Here is a 6,904-nt window from a genome sequence, read left to right on the forward strand (position 1 = left end):
TTTTCGAAATTACAAGTATGTGGCATTTACCATAAAAATTTTAAAAGTAAGTGCATAAAAAAGCACTCCGTCTTCAGGCCACGGGTGGCCTACCGGGACCATCCGACCGCCGTGTCATCCTCAGTGGAGGATGCGGATAGGAGAGGCGTTGCGGATAGGAGGGGCGTGGGGTCAGCATACCGCTCTCCCGGTCGTTAAGATAGTATTCTTGACCGAAGCCGCTACTATTCGGTCGAGTAGCTCCTGAATTGCATCGCGAGGCTGAGTGAACCCGGAAAAATGGCAACAGCGCATGACGGCCTGGATGGTCACCCATCCAAGTGCCGACCAGGACCGACAGCGCTTAACTTCGGTGATCTCACGGGAACCGGTGTATCCACTGCGGCAAGGCCGTTGCCTCTAGAAGTTAGTGCATAATGGTTTTAATTACTGTCTTATGCCTTATGCCTTTTCTATTAGTAAAGGTATTTTAAGATGACTGGTTAGGTAGAAACTGATTGCAAGGTAATATAATTAATACTTTCAGCAGCATGGGGTGATTATTTTGCAAGCAAAAGTCTTTCATGCGAGCTGTGGCGCACACTCTTAAGAGTCTTAATTTGAGTAGTTTGAAACCGACTTTGTATCTAATAGTTGTGTTAATTTTGTTGAAGTGTTATTAATCCAACTGTGTGGTATGAACACCTGCCAGTTGGCAATGAAATGTTACACGTAGGTTACGGCGACGACAGGAGCTACCTGGCAGGTTCACACTCAGTAAGCCCTGGAACCATAGGGGCAAAATACAGTCTATTAACGAACCTCCTAGTGTTTTTACAACCTGTGATCGAACTCTTCTTCACCCCTCAGAAAATTTCATTTTACAGGCCAGGGGGTAATTACCCGCACATTGGCAAGGTGGGAAGCACTACTGGAAGAGGACAATCGCGGAAAGGAATCCGCCGGCGGCAGCTGCGGTCGAGGAAACTGGAGCAGCGAAGCGGGGGCGGTAACTGGGTGCCGGAGTTGGGTGACTCCGGGGGCGGCGCGTACCAGGGATGGTTAACTCCGGAGGCATTCCGGGCCGGCTGCCTGCTGCTGGCTGCGTGCTGTACGCTGCAGGCTGTAAGCTGTAGGCTGGCGCCGAGGTGCCGCGTCAAAGGCCTCCACCGCCGCCGCCGCCGCCGCCACCGCAGCAGCCGCCGCCCCCGTAGCCCGCGGCGCCTCGCCTAGCTAGCCGGCCTCTTTGAAGGCCGCCCTCAAAGAAGGACCGCCGCAAACAGCCTGGGGACTGGCGAGGCGCTCCGGAACTCGCCTCCTTCTTCGACCTCCCCCGCCCCCCGCCCTCACCGCCGCTGCCGCCACCAAATGAACAAGTAGCGCTCGAGACTTGCTGCCGCTTTGTTTGCTCTCCGGTTCGGCGCAGCAGACTGTTCCGGTGGGCGGGTGCCGAGCTTTAACGGAAAGTGTCCGGAAGTACCGCGAGGAAATCGGAGACGAAGTTGATTTTGTCGTTCAGTGGCTGTTGTTTACGAAGACAAGTTCAGGGACCATGGAATAATGAATAACTACTTTAAATACACAAATGTCTGTACCAACTCACTTTTATTAGGTTGGTGGGTAAGTAAGTAGGTTTTTGTTTTGCATGTTGATATTCCGCGTGCTATACGCTTAACTATCTACTGACTTTGTAATTTGTAGTTCACTGTTGCTATTTGAATTTACATATTGTCATTCGGTTATTTGGAGATAAGTGGGGCTGTGCACGCCAGAAAATGGAGTACCAAGTGAAGAAATCGGCGCATTTCCAACACATTCTTCTGTTTGAATTCAGTAGTTGGGTGGCAGCAGCCAAGACTACCAGAAATATTTGTGCCATGTATGAGGATAGTGTCATTGGAGAGAGCACGGCCAGAAAATGGTTTTCTCAGAGGATCATTTTGACAATAGTGAGTCTCCGCGTTCAGGAAAAGCTTCAAGGGTTTGATGAAGATAATACACAATGATCCACGTCAGTGCACTAGCGAACTGGCAGATGTGATGACATGTGATCATTCTACCGTTCCGAAATATTTACGTCTAATGGGGAAACTTCAAAGATCGGGTTTATGGGTACCGCATGCGCTAAGCAAAAATTACCAAAATCAGCGTGTGGCCACATGTGCATCTCTGCTTGCTCGTCATGAATTGGCTCGTGAGAAGCACCGATCATTCCTATCCTGTGTCGTTACTGGTAAAGAGAAATGGTTTCGTTATGCTAACATAAGGAAACGAAAGGAAAGGTTGAGCTCAAACAAAACAGCAATTCCCCATGCAAAGACCTGCGCACATCCACAAAGGATAATGCTACGCATCTGCTGGAACGACGACGGTGTACTGTACTGCGAATTGCTTCTCCGAGGGGGCACCATCACTACTGACATTTATTGGCAACCACTGAGACGTCTTTCAGGTGCATCCAAAAACAACGATCAGAAACATTGAAGAGATGCAACTCCACGATAACGCTCGCCCACATTCTGCTAGACTGACAACAACATTATACAGGAGTTGGGTTGGGAAGTCAGTCCACACCCTCCTTATTTCACCTGATCTTGCGCTCTCAGATACTCACCTTTTCCGCACTCTACCAAACAACTTTCAAGGAATCTCCTTCCCGGATGAAAATGCGCTCCGAAGATGGCTCGACTAGTTTTTCGCCTCAAAACCACGTGATTTCTACAGTCGCGGAATCGAAAAGTTTCCGCAGCTTTGGCAGACTTGTGAATAGGGAAGGAGAATATGTTATTGGCGTCTAAAGCCCCCCCCCCTTTCTCTCTCCCTCTCTCCCTCTCTCTCTCTCTCTCTCTCTCTCTCTCTCTCTCTCTCTCTCTCTCTCTCACACACACACATACACACACACACACACACACACACACACACACTTACTTACAATGAACGCATTACTACACTGAAATTGTGCTTACAATGAACACATTACTACACTGAAATTGTGCAGAAGTTATATTGTACTTATATATACACTACTGGCCCTTAAAAATGCTACACCAAGAAGAAATGCAGATGATAAACGGGTACTCATTGGACAAATATATTATACTAGAACTGGCATGTGATTACATTTTGACGCAATTTGGGTGCATAGATCCTGAGAAATCAATACCTTGAACAACCACCTCTGGCCGTAATAACGGCCTTGATATGCCTGGGAATTGAGTCAGACGGAGCTTGGATGGCGTGTACAGGTACAGCTGCCCATACAGCTTCAACACGATACCACAGTTCATCAAGAGTAGTGACTAGCGTATTGTGATGAGCCAGTTGCTCGGCCGCCATTGACCAGACGTTTTCAATTGGTGAGAAACCTGGAGAATGTGCTGGCTAGGGCAGCAGTCGGACATTTTCTGTATCCAGAAAGGCCCGTACAGGACCTGCAACATGCGGTCGTGCATCATCCTGCTGAAATGTAGGGTCTCGCAGGGATTGAATGAAGGGTAGAGCCACGGGTAGTAAACAATCTGAAATGTAACGTCCACTGTTAAAAGTGCCGTCAATGCAAACAAGAGGTGACCGAGACGTGTAACCATACCATCGTGTCGGGTGATACGCCAGTATGGCGATTACGAATACACGCTTCCAATGTGGGTTCACCGCGACGTCGCCAAACACGGATGCGACCATCATGATGCTGTAAACAGATCCTGGATTCATCCGAAAAAATTTTGTCATTCGTGCACCCAGCTTCGTCGTTGAGTACACCATCGCAGGCGCTCCTGTCTGTGATGCAGCGTCAAGGGTAACCGCAGCCATGGTCTCCGAGCGTATAGTCCATGCTGCTGCAAACGACGTCGAACTGTTCGTGCAGATGGCTGTTGTTTTGCAAACGTCCCCATCTGTTGACTCAGGGATCGAGACGTGGCTGCACGATCCGTTAAATCCATGCGGATAAGATGCCTGTCATCTCGACTGCTAGTGATACGAGGCCGTGTGATACCCTCCTGAACCCACCCATTCCTTATTCTGCTAACAGTCATTGGATCTCGACCAACGCGAGCAGCAATGTCGCGATACGATAAACCGCAATCGCGATAGGCTACAATCCAACGTCTATCAAAGTCGGAAACGTGATGGTACGCATTTCTCCTCCTTACACGAAGTATCACAACAACGTTTTACCAGGCAACGCCGGTCAACTGCTGTTTGTGTATGAGAAACTTTCCTCATGTCAGCACGTTGTAGGTGTCGCCACCGGCGCCATCCTTGTGTGAATGCTTTCAAAAGCTTATTTGCATATCACAACATCTTCTTCCTGTCGGTTAAATTTCGCGTCTGTAGCACGTCATTTTCGTAGTGTAGCAATTTTAAAGGCCAGTAGTATACACACACACACACACACACACACACACACACACACACACAAATCAGTTGGTTCTACTGAGAAATTCATCAACAAAGTGAGAACGGAGAGATCGTGGCGTCGAAGTATTGTTTAAAACGACCCACATCTGTATCATCACTTATTTACTGTTGTGCATGATATAAAGCGTGGAGACGAACTTCGGCGAGTTCAGTTCTGCCAATGGTTAGTGACTGAAATAGTATCAGAACTTTTGGTTCGTCAGTTTTTCATTTCTTCGGTTGAGGCCCGGTTCATTTTGCAGGATACGTAAAGCCTCAGAATTTGTGTCATTATCCATCATAAAATGTCCATTAGCGCTTTGAAGAGCCTTTGCATAATTTCAAGTTTTGTGTTTGGTGGGCCACGCGGGATTAGCCGAGCGGTCTGAGGCGCTGCAGTCATGGACTGTGCCGCTGATCCTGGCGGAGGTTCGAGTCCTCCCTCGGGCATGGGTGTATGTGTTTGTCCTTAGGATAATTTAGGTTAAATAGTGTGTAAGCTTAGGGACTGTCTGCAGCTCGTGGTCGTGCGGTAGCGTTCTCGCTTCCCACGCTCTGGTTCCCGGGTTCGATTCCCGGCGTGGTCAAGGATTTTCTCTGCCTCGTGATGACTGGGTGTTGTGTGATGTCCTTAGGTTAGTTAGGTTTAAGTAGTTCTAAGTTCTAGGGGACTGATGACCATATATGTTAAGTCCCATAGTGCTCGGAGCCATTTGAACCATTTTTGCTTAGGGACTGATGACCTTAGGAGTTGTCCCATAAGATTTCACACACATCTGAACATTTTTTTGGTGTTTGGTGCACATTGTCTGGTGTCCGCTTCATATCACTGTACTTTTACCTGTCTGTTAATGCTAATAGGTACGTCCAGAAATTGGTTAATCAACATCTGAATCAACTTACGAAAGATGAACGAGTGTATGGATACTTTCAGCAAGATTTATCAATGCCAGACACTGTCTTGGCAACCTTGTCACCAGTGCGTGATGTGTTTGGTGAGAAGAGGACCATCAGCAGAGGCAGTGCAATCTACTGGCCACCTCGATCGCCAGGTCTCTCCCTCTGTATTTTTTTTTTTTTTTTCTGTGGGGCATTCACCTAGAAAAGCTACAGCAGATCCTGCAAAAGACAACTGCTGCTATTCTCGGTCAGAGCTGGTACGTGTGCATTACAGTCTGATAAATCGAGCACAGCTTTGCACCGACATCAACGATGTTCATTTCCAGCAACTTCCGCGTCAGTCTTGCAGTAACTATTTTTCGGACACTTATTTTGCTCATCCTGAATAATTTCGCGTATAGGGCTTCTTCATATACAGTGTCGAGCAAATAAAAGTGGCCCGGGGAACAGGGTTCCAGGGTACAAAGAAACACAGAAAAGGAAATACAGAAAAGGAAATACAGTACTGAACTGACTATAGCAAATTTAAAAGTGACCACCACTCATCTCTTGGCAATTTTGGGCCCCGGGCCAGCAAGTAGCTGCAGGAGGATCGTAGCTGTACTGCTGGAATTGCTACGGTCTCATCCGAAATGTTCTGCTGCAGTTCTTAAAGTGTATGAGGGTTGTTGCGATATACCTTAGACTTGAGGACTCCCCACACAAAGTAATCACACACCGACGGACCAGGTGGCCTGGGTGGCCAGCCAGGGCCGCCACCAAACTGATCTCTGCTAACAACTCTTCCAGGCGTGAAGACTGTGTAAATGTGATCCAAGATTCGGTCTGTTGTGTGAGTAGTTGCTCCATCCTGTTAGAACTAACTGTAGGTCTTTTCTTCCTTCGTTAATGCTGCCACAAATGCTTTCAAAATGCTGGCAACTGAACGTGCCGAAGTCAGCGTATGATGAAAGAAGGAGGGACCATTAGGCGGCGTGCAGGCACTTCACGGCAAACTCAACCTTCTGATCATGCAACGGTGTTTCACGGAAGTTATGTGGATTCTTCGCTCCCCAGAACCTGCGATCCTGTGATTAGACGTAATCATTCAGCTGAAACCAGGTTATCACCAGACACAAAGGACAGATACATGTACCAGTGGACAGTCACTCATAAATTTGGAGATGGTGAGAAGCATCTTGTGGTTTTAATGCGTGAAAAACAAACAGTCGGTTAGGGACGCATGTACAGGTCTAGGTGGGACATTCGTCCGCAAGATTAACGTGATATGCTGGTTTCCCGCGACAGGCGTCGGGGTGATTTTATAGGACTCTGCAACATTTTCTCGTGAACTTCAGGCCCATTGTTTGGTGTGCGGGCACGTTTCGGAATGTTTTCTGATTTGTTCAAAACAAATCCTCTTTGACACTAATTTCGGACTAAGCGTTGCATGGCACTCTTTGATGGCCTTTGACATCATTAAACTTCTCAGTAAGCAAATGACCACACCGTTTACACGACTTTATTGTCACGTAATTTTCCACAACGAACATCCGCTTCTCCATTGCGAGTACCATCGTCCTCTCTGCACTGCTCCACTCACAATGACACAGCCCCCATTACGCTTTGAATCGGTCAGGAACACGTG

At 47.8% G+C, this 6,904-nt stretch overlaps 1 pseudogene; it reads right to left on the minus strand.

Annotated features, from left to right (window-relative positions):
• Window positions 1-280: 280 nt before the first annotated feature.
• LOC124797116 lies at window positions 281-398 on the minus strand (annotated as a pseudogene).
• Between the last annotated feature and the right edge of the window lie 6,506 nt (window positions 399-6,904).

This window comes from Schistocerca piceifrons, chromosome 4, assembly GCF_021461385.2.
Source record: "Schistocerca piceifrons isolate TAMUIC-IGC-003096 chromosome 4, iqSchPice1.1, whole genome shotgun sequence".
NCBI lineage: Eukaryota > Metazoa > Arthropoda > Insecta > Orthoptera > Acrididae > Schistocerca > Schistocerca piceifrons.